The 20,850-nt window shown below is 41.2% G+C and overlaps 1 protein-coding gene across 1 annotated transcript in view; it reads left to right on the forward strand.

Annotated features, from left to right (window-relative positions):
• LOC112215183 (protein piccolo-like) overlaps window positions 1-20,850 on the forward strand; it is an 81,126-nt gene that overhangs the window by 30,258 nt on the left and 30,018 nt on the right. The gene's annotated exons all lie outside the window — the stretch shown is intronic.

Below are 20,850 nucleotides of genomic sequence, written 5' to 3' on the forward strand. Positions count from 1 at the left end.
TTGGCTCCAGTCCAGAGTGCTGGTCTAGGATCAGTGTTCTCCATACCTTAATACTTAGGGAATGCAACCAGTCTACTAAATAAAACTGACTCCAGATCAGCTCTTAAGGGGCACCTTATCGCTTCATGTTTAGTCACAAAAATAAGCACATCCTTTTATATCTAGAGACCTTGCGGAGTCCTGGTGTGAGGCCTAAAGAAGTAAGTTTCTATAGACTCAAGTCTCTCTCATGCAGATATATGTCATTTAGTCTTCTCCAATCTCTGAGTCCCAGACATAGAAAAGTCCCTTCCTTAATGAGTGTGAAGCTCTCCCATCTCCTGTGTCTCCAGTTTCTGTGACCTCTCTCTCTCGGTGAGAGCCCGACAGAGTCTGCTGTCAGTAGGGTGTCCCGCCTAGGCCGTCTTAGCGTCTTCGTCGGTCTCGCTTGTCAGCTTCTGTTTTGACAGCAGCCATTGGCAGGAGATTGACAGGGAGGCCGTCTCTCTGTCCTTCCCCTCAAAGTGTGGGCAGGCGGGCAAGCGGCACCAGGCAGGCAGGTTTTAGAGAATGGAGTGAGGGAGGAGATGCTGTGGCATGTTTTTCGCCCCAAGGATGCGGACGAAGCAGTGTTCTCTCCGGAGCGGAGAGAGCCACCGAGGCACGGATCTAAACCCACCGCAGTGTTGAGATGAGTTCTAGTCGGCCTGCCATCATGTCTTATTGTGAGAGTCATTTGGGTGCATTATATTCTGGGAGTGGGACCAGGGAGAGAGAGAATGTGGGGAAATGATGAAGAGAGAGTGGGAAGTGGAGTGTTAGAGAAACACGGCCAAGAAAGAGAGCGATGAGGGAGAAAGAGAGAGAAGGGGGGAGAAAGAGTGAGAGTGTGTGTATTGGTAAGTGGCAGTAATTTCTCTCGAGGCGATGACAGAATCTCCATTAGTCTACTAAGGCAGGATGGAGTGTGTAGGGTGTAGGGTGTATGGTAAATGCCCGGAGGTGCACTTAGATGTAAGGGATGGATTGAAATTTACAGAATGGGTACCTGTAGTAAAATGGGGGAGGGTCATGCTTTTTCAATTTCAGGGGAGGGTTTAGTTTAAAAAATATATATGTAGTCCAGGGCAGGGTCGTGCTTGGAGAAGCAGGGAGCAAAGTAATATTTCTAAGACTGTGGCGGTCGGTGCCGTTTAAGATAAGGGAAGACTTTGTTTTTGTTTTTATGAGCATAGATTTATTTCTATTTGAGCATATTGGATGACTGTCATTCATATTCCATTCACCGAGCTCAAAGTAACACCGACAGGTTTAGGTTACAACATGACACTCAAATGTTCCCTATACCCATCATTAGGTTGCTACATCCTAGCCTATGAATGAACGTTTACAACGTAGGTGCACACAGGTCGAGAGAAAAACGTGAGTAATCAAGGTAACAGTGACAAATTCAGGTAGGCTTATCTCCGTTTCGTTCCGTTTTCTTTCATTTAAGAAATGTTTTTCAACAGAATTGGCAGAATGAACACACCTCTGATAACCGTAAGCACAGTTTACTTTCATAGCAACCACATACAAACCGCATGATAATTTGCTCGTTGTATAAGTTCTTCTTCATCTACGCGCTCTCCTCCTCTCACATTTTTCCCTTCGCTTGTGGACTTCAGTGCACAATAAAACAGCTGAAAAAAACTTTCCAAGCCAAACCTTCATCCCATTACCGTTAACCACTACACACAGCCTACACTGTTGTCACCATATTAGCTAACACAGCTAGTAACGCATCAGTAAACCCGCAACAATCATGCAGTACAGTGTACAGCAAGCAGTTTAGCAGTTATACTGGCGGGCCCCGTTGGCAATACATTTATAAAACCAAAAGCTTACCATGACTTGTAAGAGGTCCAGTGTTGGATAGCCATAGCCAGCTAGCTAACATAGCATCCTGCTCTGTTTGAGCCAGGTGTTTGAGTAGGCTAAACTAGCTAGCTAGATAAGTGAAAGTAAAAAACAAATACAACTATTTATATCTCTCTCTCCCTCTCTCTTGCTACTCCTTCATTTTTAAAGAAATTAAATTGTTAAAAATCGTTCAACTATTGTCATTCTCTCTCTTTGAGTCAACTATTCACCACATTTTCTGCACTGCAATGCTAGCTCTAGCTTATGATTTCAGTACTAGATTGGTTCTCAGATATTTTGATTGGGTCGACAACATGTCAGCTCTGATAGGTTGGAGGACATCCTCCGGATGTTGTCATAATTACTGTTTATGTGCATGGAAGGGGGAGAACTTTTCAGTCTCCTAGGTTTTGTATTGATTGTATTGCATTCAATGTACCCAGAGGAGGACGGAAACTAACTGTCCTCCAGCTACACCATGATGCGGCCCCAGAGAGTGCTGTTGAGGCTACTGTAGACCTTCATTGCAAAACAGTGTGTTTTAATCAATTATTTGGTGACTTGAATATATTTAGTATAGTTTTATCTGAAAATGATTTTTTTATTCACTGAGGGGGAGGGTCCTCCCCTTCCTCCTCTGAGGAGCCTCCACTGTTCTAAGATAGCTGCTGGGATGGTGTAAATAAAACTAGACTGCCTTACACACCGAAATGGATATTCCAACCCTGAGCCCCAGCCTGCTTTGCTCTTGCTAAAAAATTTTTTTTGTGCTGCCTAACCAGTGCTGTGCTGTGTAAGCCTACTGTGGCAGATCAAGGTGAGAGTCAAAGAATTCTTCAGAAAATACATTTTGATTAGGTCAAGACCAAAAGATGCTATATCTTGCACCTGGACTAGCCTATAGCCTATGTTCTGTTCAATTTGAGAAGGAGAGCCCAAAGATGAGGAGGACTGGAGGTCAACCTTAATAGCTTGCTACTACTATAATTGATTTCAATAAACACAATATGTTCCTTGCCCATGATGTGTTTATCAGAGTTATTGTCCTCACAATAAGCCATTTTGAGTAACTTACATTGTGGTCCTGAAACTTGAAGCAGCAGTCGCAGAGGCAATCAATCGGAAATAGACAGCTCATGCTGCTCATGGTGCTGAAGTAAGCAAATTCCAGTTGACATTATTCATTTCAACCGTCTTCATTTTAATTAGACTAACAACAAGAGGGCTTTGTGTTGGAGCCTATTTCTTCCGAAGAAATAAGAGGTAGGGCTACCTCTTTGACAGAATACATTTGTCTTTAGGCTTCTATATAACGTTATATAGATTTTTGTCGGCCAATTCCTCCACCCACCAAGCACCCTTTAAATATCCTAACTCTGTATCAGTGAACCAGGCAGTTAAGTTCAAACAATAAATAAAACCTTGAGAAGGGAAGTAACCTAATTTTGTCACTATCAGTCGATTTAAGCTATTCACTTTCTGTACAATAGAAGATGTTTAAACCCAGACATCTTTAAGGGAAACACTTGTGACCTTGTCTCGTTGGGTTAAGTTATGGAAGAAGAGTAGCCAGCAGTTAAAGCTTATATTTTTCTGCATCGGTAGACCTACTGTCTGGGGTGGAAAGGTAGGCCTACTGTCTGGGGTGGAAAGGTAGACCTACTGTCTGGGGTGGAAAGGTAGGCCTACTGTCTGGGGTGGAAAGGTAGGCCTACTGTCTGGGGTGGAAAGGTAGGCCTACTGTCTGGGGTGGAAAGGTAGGCCTACTGTCTGGGGTGGAAAGGTAGGCCTACTGTCTGGGGTGGAAAGGTAGGTCTACTGTCTCGGGTGGAAAGGTAGGCCTACTGTCTCGGGTGGAAAGGTAGGCCTACTGTCTGGGGTGGAAAGGTAGACCTACTGTCTGGGGTGGAAAGGTAGACCTACTGTCTGGGGTGGAAAGGTAGACCTACTGTCTGGGGTGGAAAGGTAGGCCTACTGTCTGGGGTGGAAAGGTAGGCCTACTGTCTGGGGTGGAAAGGTAGGCCTACTGTCTGGGGTGGAAAGGTAGGCCTACTGTCTCGGGTGGAAAGGTAGGCCTACTGTCTGGGGTGGAAAGGTAGGCCTACTGTCTGGGGTGGAAAGGTAGGTCTACTGTCTCGGGTGGAAAGGTAGGTCTACTGTCTCGGGTGGAAAGGTAGGTCTACTGTCTGGGGTGGAAAGGTAGGTCTACTGTCTGGGGTGGAAAGGTAGGTCTACTGTCTCGGGTGGAAAGGTAGGTCTACTGTCTCGGGTAGAAAGGTAGGTCTACTGTCTGGGGTGGAAAGGTAGGCCTACTGTGTGGGGTGGAAAGGTAGACCTACTGTCTGGGGTGGAAAGGTAGACCTACTGTCTGGGGTGGAAAGGTAGACCTACTGTCTGGGGTGGAAAGGTAGGTCTACTGTCTGGGGTGGAAAGGTAGGCCTACTGTCTGGGGTGGAAAGGTAGACCTACTGTCTGGGGTGGAAAGGTAGACCTACTGTCTGGGGTGGAAAGGTAGACCTACTGTCTGGGGTGGAAAGGTAGCGGGGTGGAAAGGTAGGCCTACTGTCTGGGGTGGAAAGGTAGACCTACTGTCTGGGGTGGAAAGGTAGACCTACTGTCTGGGGTGGAAAGGTAGGCCTACTGTCTGGGGTGGAAAGGTAGGCCTACTGTCTGGGGTGGAAAGGTAGACCTACTGTCTGGGGTGGAAAGGTAGGCCTACTGTCTGGGGTGGAAAGGTAGCGGGGTGGAAAGGTAGGCCTACTGTCTGGGGTTGAAAGGTAGGCCTAGGTTTTGAAAGAAGCCTACCAAGCTCAAATTCCTAATGACGTCTCACATTAAATTATTTGCAAACAGGGACAGTTACGTTGCAAACAAGACACACTGAGTACGTTGACATGCACACTAATAATTTGATATTAAACGGATTGCGGCAGTAGGTTATAGATTATGCAATAGTCACGTAAAGGCCTTACTCATTTTATCTTAAACGGCGTAAGGTCGAAATCAAAGTAACCGCACGCTGATTAAAACACCTGGTGTTCTGAGCAATCTTTCGAGTGATTACGTCATGTGAACACCTTAATCGGCATTACAGTGGTGTATTTGTTCTGCACATGTGCCAGCATCAGCCGAGAGCCTCCCTCTTCAGCGCGAGTGAAGTGAGTTCGGAAACAACGGAATATATGCATCTTAGAAGTCATTTTCACATTACAAACTTTCTATGTCCCAACTCAGAATCAAATATGCTTCCCAAAAATATTGTTCGCTGTGGTACAATGTTTATTTTGATTGGCGATTTTCTGCGTTTATCAGAGCGCCATCAGGTAGCCTTTTCAGATGTGTCCATGTAACAGGATTGTTTGGGGAGTCGTTCTACGTTTAAAACATGTAAACGCTTTAATAAAACTATTATATTCATCTGACTATTAACAATTATCGCATTAATGTGTGCATGTGACTGTACTGACTGATTTGGCATTGGTGAAATATGATAAGATGAACACATAGGCCTGTCTCTCTGTCCGTTCTTAGCCTGCCATTTTGGTAATTTGTGTGGTATGAAATGTTTATAAAAGGCCATTTCTTCTCGGACCGGCAAATACGTTGATGGACCCAAGCAATGCTTTTACTATAAAGGAGATCTTTCCGCCCTTACTCTTGTCTACAGTGGTCTGTGAACTCACAACCTTCTGCCCAGCAGCCATGTGTGCTATCAAAATTCCTGTGTTGCCATGCAATGCTTACAGGACAAAGAACAGTTTCTAAAACGACATATATAAGGCACTGATCTGTCCAATAAGTGAGAGTAAATGGTAAGGATGTTCTCTGCTGTCCACTTTATGTTTTAATTATTATTTTGGGTATAGGGGAGGGTCACTTTTTTTTTCAAGTGTTCAGGGATGGTTTAGGTCAAATATATTTTGCTGAAGGGAGGGCCATCCATTTTCATTTCAGAGGTTCGATTTTCTCCATGTAACCCTTATTATGAATAACGTTCACTCCCTAATGTCAAGAAAGGGGCAGCAAAACTGAGAGGAGGCGGAGAACACACCCCTCACTGCTGAGGAAGAGGAGGGAGAGGGGTATAAAGGGTAAAGGAAAAAGAGAGAATGGAAAAGAGGAGGAGTTAGAGGAAGGTGTGACGAGGGGAAAAGAGGAGTTAGTTGAATGTGTGAGGAGGGGAAAGAGGAGGAGTTAGAGGAAGGAGTGAGAGGGGAAAAGAGGAGTTAGTTGAATGTGTGAGGAGGGGAAAGAGGAGGAGTTAGAGGAAGGGTGTGAGAAGGGGAAAGAGGAGGAGTTAGAGGAAGGTGTGAGGAGGGGAAAAGAGGAGGAGTTAGAGGAAGGTGTGAGGAGGGGAAAAGAGGAGTTAGATGAATGTGTGAGGAGGGGAAAGAGGAGGAGTTAGAGGAAGGAGTGAGGAGGGGAAAGAGGAGGAGTTAGAGGAAGGTGTGAGGAGGGGAAAAGAGTAGGATTTAGAGGAAGGTGTGAGGAGGGGAAAAGAGGAGGAGTTAGAGGAAGGTGTGAGGAGGGGAAAAGAGGAGTTAGAGGAAGGTGTGAGGAGGGGAAAAGAGGAGGAGTTAGAGGAAGGTGTGAGGAGGGGAAAAGAGGAGGAGTTAGAGGAAGGTGTGAGGAGGGGAAAAGCAGAGGAATTTGACACAGTTCATGTGTTTGACACAGTTTATGTGTTTGACAGTTTGACACAATTAATGTGTTTTACAATTTGACACAGTTCATGTGTTTTACAGTTTGACACAGTTCATGTGTTTTACAGTTTGACACAGTTCATCTGTTTTACAGTTTGACACAGTTCATGTGTTTGACACAGTTCATGTGTTTGACACAGTTCATGTGTTTGACAGTTTGGCACATTTCATGTGTTTGACACAGTTTATGTGTTTGACACAGTTCATGTGTTTGACACAGTTCATGTGTTTGACACAATTCATGTGTTTTACAGTTTGACACAATTCATGTGTTTGACAGTTTGGCACATTTCATGTGTTTGACACAGTTTATGTGTTTGACACAGTTTATGTGTTTGACACAGTTTATGTGTTTGACACAGTTCATGTGTTTGACACAGTTCATGTGTTTGACACAATTCATGTGTTTTACAGTTTGACACAATTCATGTGTTTGACAGTTTGGCACATTTCATGTGTTTGACACAGTTTATGTGTTTGACACAGTTTATGTGTTTGACACAGTTCATGTGTTTTACAGTTTGACACAGTTTATGTGTTTGACAGTTTGACACAATTCATGTGTTTTACAGTTTGACACAGTTCATGTGTTTTACAGTTTGACACAGTTCATGTGTTTTACAGTTTGACACAGTTCATGTGTTTTACAGTTTGACACAGTTCATGTGTTTTACAGTTTGACACAGTTCATGTGTTTGACAGTTTGACACAGTTCATGTGTTTGACAGTTTGGCACATTTCATGTGTTTGACAGTTTGACACAATTCATGTGTTTGACAGTTTGACACAATTCATGTGTTTGACAGTTTGGCACAGTTCATGTGTTTGGCACAGTTCATGTGTTTGACACAATTCATGTGTTTGACAGTTTGACACAGTTCATGTGTTTGACAGTTTGACACAATTCATGTGTTTGACAGTTTGGCACAGTTCATGTGTTTGGCACAGTTCATGTGTTTGACAGTTTGACACAATTCATGTGTTTGACAGTTTCACACAATTCATGTGTTTGACAGTTTGACACAGTTCATGTGTTTGACAGTTTGACACAGTTCATGTGTTTGGCAGTTTCACACAATTCATGTGTTTGACAGTTTGACACAGTTCATGTGTTTTACAGTTTGACACAGTTCATGTGTTTGGCACAGTTCATGTGTTTGACAGTTTGGCACAGTTCATGTGTTTGGCACAGTTCATGTGTTTTACAGTTTGACACGGTTCATGTGTTTGACAGTTTGACACAATTCATGTGTTTGACAGTTTGGCACAGTTCATGTGTTTGACAGTTTGACACAGTTCATGTGTTTGACACAGTTCATGTGTTTGACAGTTTGACACAGTTCATGTGTTTGACAGTTTGACACAATTCATGTGTTTGACAGTTTGACACAGTTCATGTGTTTGACAGTTTGACACAGTTCATGTGTTTGACAGTTTGACACAGTTCATGTGTTTGACAGTTTGACACATTTCATGTGTTTGACAGTTTGACACAATTCATGTGTTTGACAGTTTGACACAATTCATGTGTTTGACAGTTTGACACAGTTCATGTGTTTGACAGTTTGACACAATTCATGTGTTTGACAGTTTGACACAGTTCATGTGTTTGACAGTTTGACACAGTTCATGTGTTTGACAGTTTGGCACAGTTCATGTGTTTGGCACAGTTCATGTGTTTTACAGTTTGACACAATTCATGTGTTTGACAGTTTGACACAGTTCATGTGTTTTACAGTTTGACACAGTTCATGTGTTTGACAGTTTCACACAGTTCATGTGTTTGGCAGTTTGACACAGTTCATGTGTTTTACAGTTTGACACAATTCATGTGTTCGACAGTTTGACACAGTTCATGTGTTTTACAGTTTGACACAGTTCATGTGTTTGACAGTTTGACACAGTTCATGTGTTTGACACAGTTCATGTGTTTTACAGTTTGACACAGTTCATGTGTTTGACACAGTTCACGTGTTTGACAGTTTGACACAGTTCATCTGTTTTACAGTTTGACACAGTTCATGTGTTTGACACAGTTCATGTGTTTTACAGTTTGGCACAGTTCATGTGTTTTACAGTTTGACACAGTTCACGTGTTTGACAGTTTGACACAGTTCATGTGTTTTACAGTTTGACACAGTTCATGTGTTTGACACAGTTCACGTGTTTGACAGTTTGACACAGTTCATGTGTTTTACAGTTTGACACAGTTTATGTGTTTTACAGTTTGACACAGTTTATGTGTTTGACAGTTTGACACAGTTCATGTGTTTTACAGTATGACACAGTTCATGTGTTTGGCACAGTTCATGTGTTTGACAGTTTGACACAGTTCATGTGTTTGACACAGTTCATGTGTTTGACATTTTGACACAGTTCATGTGTTTGACACAGTTCATGTGTTTTACAGTTTGACACAGTTTATGTGTTTGACAGTTTGACACAGTTCATGTGTTTTACAGTATGACACAGTTCATGTGTTTGACACAGTTCATGTGTTTGACAGTTTGACACAGTTCATGTGTTTGACAGTTTGACACAGTTCATGTGTTTGACAGTTTGACACAGTTCATGTGTTTGACACAGTTCATGTGTTTGACAGTTTGACACAGTTCATGTGTTTGACAGTTTGACACAATTCATGTGTTTGACAGTTTGACACAGTTCATGTGTTTGACAGTTTGACACAGTTCATGTGTTTGACAGTTTGACACAGTTCATGTGTTTGACAGTGACACAATTCATGTGTTTGACAGTTTGACACAGTTCATGTGTTTGACAGTTTGACACATTCATGTGTTTGACAGTTTGACACAGTTCATGTGTTTGACAGTTTGACACAATTCATGTGTTTGACAGTTTGACACAATTCATGTGTTTGACAGTTTGACACAGTTCATGTGTTTGACAGTTTGACACAGTTCATGTGTTTGACAGTTTGGCACAGTTCATGTGTTTGGCACAGTTCATGTGTTTTACAGTTTGACACAATTCATGTGTTTGACAGTTTGACACAGTTCATGTGTTTTACAGTTTGACACAGTTCATGTGTTTGACAGTTTGTTTGACACAGTTCATGTGTTTTCATGTGTTTGACAGTTTGACACAGTTCATGTGTTTTACAGTTTGACACAGTTCATGTCAGTTTCGACAGTTTGACACAGTTCATGTGTTTTACAGTTTGACACAGTTCATGTGTTTGACAGTTTGACACAGTTCATGTGTTTTGACAGTTTGACACAGTTCATGTGTTTTACAGTTTGACACAGTTCATGTGTTTGACACAGTTCACAGTGTTTGACAGTTTGACACAGTTCATGTGTTTTACAGTTTGACACAGTTCATGTGTTTGACAGTTTGACACAGTTCATGTTTGACAGTTTGACACAGTTCATGTGTTTTACAGTTTGACACAGTTCATGTGTTTGACAGTTTGACACAGTTCATGTGTTTGACAGTCATGACACAGTTCATGTGTTTGACAGTTTGACACAGTTCATGTGTTTGACAGTTTGACACAGTTCATGTGTTTGACACAGTTCATGTGTTTGACAGTTTGACACAGTTCATGTGTTTGACAGTTTGACACAGTTCATGTGTTTGACACAGTTCATGTGTTTGACAGTTTGACACAGTTCATGTGTTTGACAGTTTGACACAGTTCATGTGTTTTGACAGTTTGACACAGTTTTGACACAGTTTGACACAGTTCATGTGTTTGACAGTTTGACACAGTTCATGTGTTTGACACAGTTCATGTGTTTGACAGTTTGACACAGTTCATGTGTTTTACAGTTTGACACAGTTCATGTGTTTGACAGTTTGACACAGTTCATGTGTTTGACAGTTTGACACAGTTCATGTGTTTGACAGTTTGACACAGTTCATGTGTTTGACAGTTTGACACAGTTCATGTGTTTGACAGTTTGACACAGTTCATGTGTTTTACAGTTTGACACAGTTCATGTGTTTGGCACAGTTCATGTGTTTTACAGTTTGACACAGTTCATGTGTTTGCACAGTTCATGTGTTTGACAGTTTGGCACAGTTCATGTGTTTGGCACAGTTCATGTGTTTTACAGTTTGACACAGTTCATGTGTTTGACAGTTTGACACAGTTCATGTTTTACAGTTTGACACAGTTCATGTGTTTGACAGTTTCACACAGTTCATGTGTTTGACAGTTTGACACAGTTCATGTGTTTTACAGTTTGACACAATTCATGTGTTTGACAGTTTGACACAGTTCATGTGTTTTGACAGTTTGACACAGTTCATGTGTTTGACAGTTTGACACAGTTCATGTGTTTGACACAGTTCATGTGTTTGACAGTTTGACACAGTTCATGTGTTTGACACAGTTCATGTGTTTGACAGTTTGACACAGTTCATGTGTTTGACAGTTTGACACAGTTCATGTGTTTGACAGTTTGACAGTTCATGTGTTTGACAGTTTGACACAGTTCATGTGTTTGACAGTTTGACACAGTTCATGTGTTTGACAGTTTGACACAGTTCATGTGTTTGACAGTTTGACACAGTTCATGTGTTTGACAGTTTGACACAGTTCATGTGTTTGACAGTTTGACACAGTTCATGTGTTTGACAGTTTGACACAGTTCATGTGTTTGACAGTTTGACACAGTTCATGTGTTTGACAGTTTGACACAGTTCATGTGTTTGACAGTTTGACACAGTTCATGTGTTTGACAGTTTGGCACAGTTCATGTGTTTGACACAGTTCAGTTCATGTGTTTTACAGTTTGACACAATTCATGTGTTTGACAGTTTGACACAGTTCATGTGTTTTACAGTTTGACACAGTTCATGTGTTTTACAGTTTGACACAGTTCATGTGTTTGACACAGTTCACGTGTTTGACAGTTTGACACAGTTCATGTGTTTGACACAATTCATGTGTTTTACAGTTTGACACAGTTCATGTGTTTTACAGTTTGACACAGTTCATGTGTTTGACACAGTTCACGTGTTTTACAGTTTGGCACAGTTCATGTGTTTTACAGTTTGACACAGTTCACGTGTTTGACAGTTTGACACAGTTCATGTGTTTTACAGTTTGACACAGTTCATGTGTTTGACACAGTTCACGTGTTTGACAGTTTGACACAGTTCATGTGTTTTACAGTTTGACACAGTTTATGTGTTTTACAGTTTGACACAGTTCATGTGTTTGACAGTTTGACACAGTTCATGTGTTTTACAGTTTGACACAGTTCATGTGTTTGGCACAGTTCATGTGTTTGACAGTTTGACACAGTTCATGTGTTTGACAGTTTGACACAGTTCATGTGTTTGACACAGTTCATGTGTTTGACAGTTTGACACAGTTCATGTGTTTGACAGTTTGACACAGTTCATGTGTTTTACAGTTTGACACAGTTCATGTGTTTGACACAGTTCATGTGTTTGACAGTTTGACACAGTTCATGTGTTTGACACAGTTCATGTGTTTGACAGTTTGACACAGTTCATGTGTTTTACAGTTTGGCACAGTTTATGTGTTTGACAGTTTGACACAGTTCATGTGTTTGACAGTTTGGCACAGTTCATGTGTTTTACAGTTTGACACAGTTCATGTGTTTGACAGTTTGACACAGTTCATGTGTTTGACAGTTTGACACAATTCATGTGTTTGACAGTTTGACACAGTTCATGTGTTTGACAGTTTGACACAATTCATGTGTTTGACAGTTTGACACAGTTCATGTGTTTGACAGTTTGACACAGTTCATGTGTTTGACAGTTTGACACAGTTCATGTGTTTGACAGTTTGGCACAGTTCATGTGTTTGACAGTTTGACACAGTTCATGTGTTTGACAGTTTGACACAATTCATGTGTTTGACAGTTTGACACAGTTCATCTGTTTTACAGTTTGACACAGTTCATGTGTTTGGCACAGTTCATGTGTTTTACAGTTTGACACAGTTCATGTGTTTGGCACAGTTCATGTGTTTGACAGTTTGGCACAGTTCATGTGTTTGGCACAGTTCATGTGTTTTACAGTTTGACACAATTCATGTGTTTGACAGTTTGACACAGTTCATGTGTTTTACAGTTTGACACAATTCATGTGTTTGACAGTTTGACACAGTTCATGTGTTTGACAGTTTGACACAGTTCATGTGTTTTACAGTTTGACACAGTTCATGTGTTCGACAGTTTGACACAGTTCATGTGTTTTACAGTTTGACACAGTTCATGTGACAGTTTGACAGTTTGACACAGTTCATGTGTTTGACACAGTTCATGTGTTTTACAGTTTGACACAGTTCATGTGTTTGACACAGTTCACGTGTTTGACAGTTTGACACAGTTCATCTGTTTTACAGTTTGACACAGTTCATGTGTTTGACACAGTTCATGTGTTTTACAGTTTGACACAGTTCATGTGTTTGACACAGTTCACGTGTTTGACAGTTTGACACAGTTCATGTGTTTTACAGTTTGACACAGTTCATGTGTTTGACACAGTTCACGTGTTTGACAGTTTGACACAGTTCATGTGTTTTACAGTTTGACACAGTTTATGTGTTTGACAGTTTGACACAGTTCATGTGTTTTACAGTTTGACACAGTTCATGTGTTTGACAGTTTGGCACAGTTCATGTGTTTGACAGTTTGACACAGTTCATGTGTTTGACACAGTTCATGTGTTTGACAGTTTGACACAGTTCATGTGTTTGACACAGTTCATGTGTTTGACAGTTTGACACAGTTCATGTGTTTGACAGTTTGACACAGTTCATGTGTTTGACAGTTTGACACAGTTCATGTGTTTGACACAGTTCATGTGTTTGACAGTTTGACACAGTTCATGTGTTTGACACAGTTCATGTGTTTGACAGTTTGACACAGTTCATGTGTTTTACAGTTTGACACAGTTCATGTGTTTGACAGTTTGACACAGTTCATGTGTTTGACACAGTTCATGTGTTTTACAGTTTGACACAGTTCATGTGTTTTACAGTTTGACACAGTTCATGTGTTTTACAGTTTGACACAGTTTATGTGTTTGACAGTTTGACACAGTTCATGTGTTTGACAGTTTGGCACAGTTCATGTGTTTTACAGTTTGACACAGTTCATGTGTTTTACAGTTTGACACAGTTCATGTGTTTGACAGTTTGACACAGTTCATGTGTTTTACAGTTTGACACAGTTCATGTGTTTGACAGTTTGACACAGTTCATGTGTTTTACAGTTTGACACAGTTCATGTGTTTGACAGTTTGGCACAGTTCATGTGTTTTACAGTTTGACACAGTTCATGTGTTTGACAGTTTGGCACAGTTCATGTGTTTGACAGTTTGACACAGTTCATGTGTTTTACAGTTTGACACAGTTCATGTGTTTGACAGTTTGACACAGTTCATGTGTTTGACAGTTTGACACAGTTCATGTGTTTGACACAGTTCATGTGTTTGACAGTTTGGCACAGTTCATGTGTTTTACAGTTTGACACAGTTCATGTGTTTTACAGTTTGACACAGTTCATGTGTTTGACAGTTTGACACAGTTCATGTGTTTGACAGTTTGACACAGTTCATGTGTTTTACAGTTTGACACAGTTCATGTGTTTGACAGTTTGACACAGTTCATGTGTTTGACAGTTTGACACAGTTCATGTGTTTGACAGTTTGACACAGTTCATGTGTTTGACAGTTTGACACAATTCATGTGTTTGACAGTTTGACACAGTTCATGTGTTTTACAGTTTGACACAATTCATGTGTTTGACAGTTTGACACAGTTCATGTGTTTGACAGTTTGACACAGTTCATGTGTTTTACAGTTTGACACAGTTCATGTGTTTGACAGTTTGACACAGTTCACGTGTTTGACAGTTTGACACAGTTCATGTGTTTTACAGTTTGACACAGTTCATGTGTTTGACACAGTTCACGTGTTTGACAGTTTGAGTTCAGTTTGACACAGTTCATGTGTTTGACAGTTTGACACAGTTCATGTGTTTGACAGTTTGACACAGTTCATGTGTTTGACACAGTTCATGTGTTTGACAGTTTGACACAGTTCATGTGTTTGACACAGTTCATGTGTTTGACAGTTTGACACAGTTCATGTGTTTGACAGTTTGTTTGACACAGTTCATGTGTTTGACAGTTTGACACAGTTCATGTGTTTGACAGTTTGACACAGTTCATGTGTTTGACAGTTTGACACAGTTCATGTGTTTGACACAGTTCATGTGTTTGACAGTTTGACACAGTTCATGTGTTTGACACAGTTCACGTGTTCTTTTCAGAGGTAAAGAATCCAACAATATCACACTAGGCTAAATCCAATAGGCATAATAGAAATGCCTTCTGGACGTGCCTTTGGTAATAGTGGTGGCCTAAGCAGCCGCTTCTGTACGTTTGTTTTAAGACGAAAATAGAAACTGTTATAATGTAGCCAGATGTTAACAAAGTGTACTTAAGTTTGGAAAAGAGCAACAATAGTTGCCCTGTAGAACAGGCGTATGCCTATTTTAACAGCTGGGAACCCATTTAAATCTCCAAAATGTCCAGTGACTCCACTAACCAGAGGCCACTACTCCCTCCCTCCACACAGAAGAGAGAGGAACAGACTTGATCGATCTGCCAAGGATGAGCCGTTTAACACGGGATTAACTGACATTATGTTGTAGTTACAGCACACTTAGAATCCTGATTGAAAACGGATTGTGATCTGTGATTTCCTATTGTTCTCTTACTGCCCTTGAATTGGGAGACTCGTGGACCCCCAAGACAAGTCATTCATGTCTGTGTAGATTTGGAAATTAATACAACTGATTAGTCTATCTCTGTGCTCCCCTTGTCTGGCCTTGTGCAATTCATGTCGTCTTTGTAATGAAATTTGGCTCTGAATTAATCGAAGGAATCACTAGGTCTTTTCTGTGACTAGGCAACAGCCATTAATGTGTTCCTGTCTTCCTTCCTGTCCTCCACCAGATCTCTCAAAGTCCCGTCTGGCTTGTCCACAGATCAAATCAATGGTACTTCTCACCATGATCTCATACACGCTCAACCTGAATAGGTTCTTATTTCTTTTGCATCCACTAATAGCTATTTGTGCGACTGCTTATGAGGCAGAGATTAGGTTAGATCCACAACAGTGTTTGACGTTTAGTGTGACGTTTAGTACCACATGTTCATGTCCACTCTTGGCTTGTGCAGTGTTTTGTATCTTTTTGATACGGCCCTCTAGTGTCATTTAGTGTGTTTAACAATGGCTCTTTGTTTACAAACGTAAATGAGTGATTGCGGAGACTTTTGTTACAGTGAGTAAATCCAGAAATCGAAGTATGTTCTCACCATATCCTGTGTAAGACATGTACAGCCCCAGCCTTTCGCCACCTCAAAGTGCCTGTTCGTAAGACCTCTCCTCATTCAAATTAGCTCTTTCTGCTCTCCTGCCAATTCTTTGGAATTATCGTGCCATATAATGCGTGACAATGACTGTCAGGGAGTTGGCAAGAGAGCACAAACAGACTTCTCTCTCATTTTCTCTCTCTCTTTCGATCTCTTTCTCTCAATCCAATTCAATTGGGCTTTATTGGCATGGGAATCATATGTTGACATTGTCAAGGCAAGGGAAATAAACAATCACAAATGACCAGTTAACATTAAACGCACAAAAGTTTCAAAATAGTAACATTTGAAATGTTAAATTATTATATTATGTGCAAAAACAAACACAAAAATGAGTGGTTCGGTCTGGATCTGTACACGCTGTTGGTCTATACACTCTAAATAAGATATAAAATGGCCTATAAATGAAGATAAAATACCTGACAAACTAATTGACCTACTCCAACCTTACACCACTTGCTGGCTCCACTATGGCCCCCTTAGCAAGCTGGTTCCAATAAGGCCCCCTCAGCAGGCAGCTGTGTGTGTGTGCAGGTGTGTGTCCTGTGTGTGCAAAAAGTACAAGTACAAATGGCAAGGAAAACTAAAGAAACAGATAACTATAGCTTAGGTTTTATTTACTTTGGTGTTTGTTCTCCACTCATAATCATGTCCTTATCGCAACTCAAATGCTGCTGTGGTGAGTGCACACTGCTTTATTTCACCTAACAGATACGGTAGCTTGTCAATATTTGATTTGATTTCTAATTCTTTTGGGGTTCTTCGGAGGGGAACATGCGTATCTTATTTCGTCATACATTTGGCAAGAGGTTAGGAAGTGCAGCTCAGTTTCCATCTCATTTTGTGGGCAGTGGACACATAGTCTGTCTTCTCTCTCGCCTATGGCGGCCTCTCTCAATAGCAAGGCTACGCTCACCATGTCTGTACATTGTCAATTTCTTTCGCTGTTTTCTATCAGTCACAGGGGTCAGATAGTCTGCCTCCATGTACTGTCTGTTTAGGGCCAAATAGCATTTAATTTCACTTTGAGATTTTGTAATGTTTCCCAATAGGTAATGTTATTTTCTTTTTGTTTGCTTATAATTTGTTTGGGCCAGACTGCCTGAGTGCTGTCCTGAGGCTTTGCTGGGTTTGTAGTAGTTTGTGAATTTAGCATCAGGATGAGGGGAATTGTTTCTACGTTAATCTCTTAGCATTTCAGTGCGTTGTACGGTGGCGGTAAGAGTGGGGGTCGCTTGTTTTTTAGGTGGTTATAGAATTTGATGGCCTGTTTTGAGATATGAATTAGTAATGGATATTGCCCTCATTCTGCCCTGCATTCATTATTTGGGGCTTTTTTCTGTACTCTAAGAATGCTTTTGCAGAATCCTGCATGCAGGATATCAATTAGATGTTTGTCCCATTTTTTTCATATATCTTGAGCGGACCCCACACCTCACTTCCATATAAGGCAATTGCTTAAATTGTAGATTTGAATATATTATATGCATTGAGCCAGGTTCCAAATGATATGTCTTTCGATACATAAAAAGCCCTTCTTGCTTTCTCTTTCATCGTTGACAGCCAAGCAGAAATGACCTGTGGAGCTTAGATATGAATAGACTGTAGCGTGTTCTGTGTCTTCCGCTCCTACTGTGAAATTGTGTTTTAAGTCTTAGGATTCAGATTTTTTTTTGTGGAATCATGTTTTTTTGTCTTCTTGAAGCTTACTGTGAGGGACCATGTTGATAGAACCGATGTAGGATATTTAGATTATGTTGTAGATGGTCTGTCTGTACACAGCAGGGATTTAACTTCCTCATGCAGGGTAGGACCAGGTGCTGTGGACTTTTCTAATAGTTTGGCCAATTCATATATACAGTACCAGTCAAAGGTTTGGACAGTAACAGATACATCTCAACTGTTCAGAGGAGACTGCGTGAATCAGGCCATCATGGTCGAATTGCTGTAAAAAAAAACACTACTAAAGGTCACCAATAAGAAGTAGAGACTTGCTTGGGCCAAGAAACACAAGCAATGGACATTAGACCGTTTGACATTTTTCCTTTGGTCTGAGCAGTCCAAATTTTGAGATTTTTCAACCGCCGTGTCTTTGTGAGACGCGGATTAGGTGAACGGATGATCTCCGCAAGTGTGGTTCCCACCGTGAAACATGAAGGAGGAGGTGTGATGGTGCTTTGCTTGTGACACTGTCTGTCATTTATTTAGAATTCCAGGCACACCTAACCAGCATGGCTACCACAGCATTCTGCAGCTATACGCCATCCCATCTGGTTTGCGCTTAGTGGGACTATCATTTGTTTTTCAAAAGGATAATGACCCAAAACACATCTCCAGGCTGTGTAAGGGCTGTTTGATCAAGGAGAGTATGGAGTGCTGCATCAGATGACCTGGCCTCCACAATCATATGACCTCAGTTGAGATGGTTTGGGATGAGTTGGACCGCAGAGTGAAGGAAATGCAGCCAAGAAGTGTACAGCATACTCAATAAATGTTCCTTTTGTTCGATGAAGTCTCTTTATATCCAAAAACCTCCGTTTTGTTAGCGCGTTTTCTTCAGTAATCCACAGGCTCAAACTCAGACAAAACAATCAGACAAAAAAATCCAAATTGTATCCGTAAAGTTCATAGAAACATGTCAAACGATGTTTATATTCAATCCTCAGGTTGTTTTTTAGCCTAAATTATCCATAATATTTCAACCGGACAATAACGTTGTCAATATAAAAGGTAAACAAGAATGCACATACGCCTGAAAAAACTCTGCGACGCGTTAGGGTCCACTCGTTCAGACTGGTCTTGCTCCCTCATTTATAAGAATACAAGCCTGAAGCGATTTCTAAAGACTGTTGACATCTAGTGGAAGACATAGGAACTGCAAATGGAGTACTAAGTCAGTGGATACTGTAATGGCATTGAATAGAAAACTACAAAACCAACAAAGAAAACGACTTCCTGAATGGATTTTTCTCAGATTTTCTGCTGCTAAATCAGTTCTGTTATACTCAGACACTATTTTAACAGTTTTGGAAACTTTAGAGTGTTTTCTATCCAAATCTACCAGTTATATGCATATCATATCTTCTGGGCCCGAGTAGCAGGCCGTTTAATTTGGGCATGCTTTTCATCCAAAATTCTGAATGCTGCCCCCTACCCTAGAGAGGTTAAGACAAAGCTGTTGGAGAAAAGGCCAAGAGTGTGCAAAGCTGTCATCAAGGCAAAGGGTGGCTACTTTGAAGAACTCTACTCTACTCTCTCCTGCCTGTCATGTCTTAGCCTGGCCAGTATAAGGCATAGAGCTGCAGAAGTATTGCCTTTCAACAGCAGGCCAGCGCTGCACAGCAGCTCTCACTCATCATCCCCCTGACAAGGTCACTGTCTGTCTGTCTGTCTGTCTGTCTGTCTGTCTGTCTGTCTGTCTGTCTGTCTGTCTGTCTGTCTGTCTGTCTGTCTGTCTGTCTGTCTGTCTGTCTGTCTGTCTGTCTGTCTAGAGATAGAGATAGAGATAGAGATAGAGATAGAGAGAGAGAACAGTGAGGGGGAAAAAGTATTTGATCCCCTGCTGATTTTGTACGTTTCCCCACTGACAAAGAAATGATCAGTCTATCATTTTAATGGGTCATTGTCATGCTGGAATACCCATACACAACCCATTTTCAATGCCCTGGCTGAGGGAAGGAGGTTTTCACCCAAGATTTGACGGTACATGGCCCCGTCCATCGTCCCTTTGATGTGGTGAAGTTGTCCTGTCCCCTTAGCAGAAAAACACCCCCAAAGCATAATGTTTCCATCTCCATTTTCAACGTTGGGGATGGTGCTCTTGGGGTCATAGACAGCATTCCTCCTCCTCCAAACAAGACAAGTTGAGTTGATGCCAAAGAGCTCCATTTTGGTCTCATCTGACCACAACACTTTCACCCATTTGTCCTCTGAATCATTCAGATGTTCATTGGCAAACTTCAGACGGGCATGTTTATGTGCTTTCTTGAGCAGGGTGACCTTGCGGGCGCTGCAGGATTTCAGTCCTTCACGGCACAGTGTTACCAATTGCTTTCTTGGTGACTATGGTCCCAGCTGCCTTGAGATCATTGACAAGATCCTCCCATGTAGTTCTGGGCTGATTCCTCACCATTCTCATAATCATTGCAACTCCACGAGGTGAGATCTTGCATGGAGCCCCAGGCCGAGGGAGATTGACAGTTCTATTGTGTTTCTTCCATTTGCGACTAATCGTACAAACTGTTGTCACCTTCTCACCAAGCTGCTTGGCGATGGTCTTGTAGCCCATTCCAGCCTTGTGTAGGTCTACAATCTTGTCCCTGACATCCTTGGAGAGCTCTTTGGTCTTGGCCATGGTGGAGAGTTTGGGATCGGATTGATTGATTGCTTCTGTGGACAGGTGTCTTTTATACAGGTAACAAGCTGAGATTAGGAGCACTCCCTTTAAGAGTGTGCTCCTAATCTCAGCTCGTTACCTGTATAAAAGACACCTGGGAGCCAGAAATCTTTCTGATTGAGAGGGGGTCAAATACTTATTTCCCTCATTAAAATGCAAATCAATTTATAACATTTTTTACATGTGTTTTTCTGTTTTTTTTGTTTTGTTTTTCTGTCTCTCACTGTTCAAATAACCTACGATTAAAATGATAGACTGATAATTTCTTTGTCAGTGGGCAAACGTACAAAATCAGCAGGGGATCAAATAATTTTAACAGGTCTGAGAGTGAAAATCTCAGATAGATTCCAGCAGGACGACAATCGTGCTGAACATAAATCTGCTCACTTCCTAAAGAAAAGAAAACTAGAGTGAAAAGTTGTACATTAGAAACGTATGTTATACTCACCCAGCAGTGAAAAAAGATTCAAATCTCAA

Source organism: Oncorhynchus tshawytscha, linkage group LG16 (assembly GCF_018296145.1).
Source record: "Oncorhynchus tshawytscha isolate Ot180627B linkage group LG16, Otsh_v2.0, whole genome shotgun sequence".
In the NCBI taxonomy this organism is placed as follows: Eukaryota; Metazoa; Chordata; class Actinopteri; order Salmoniformes; family Salmonidae; genus Oncorhynchus; species Oncorhynchus tshawytscha.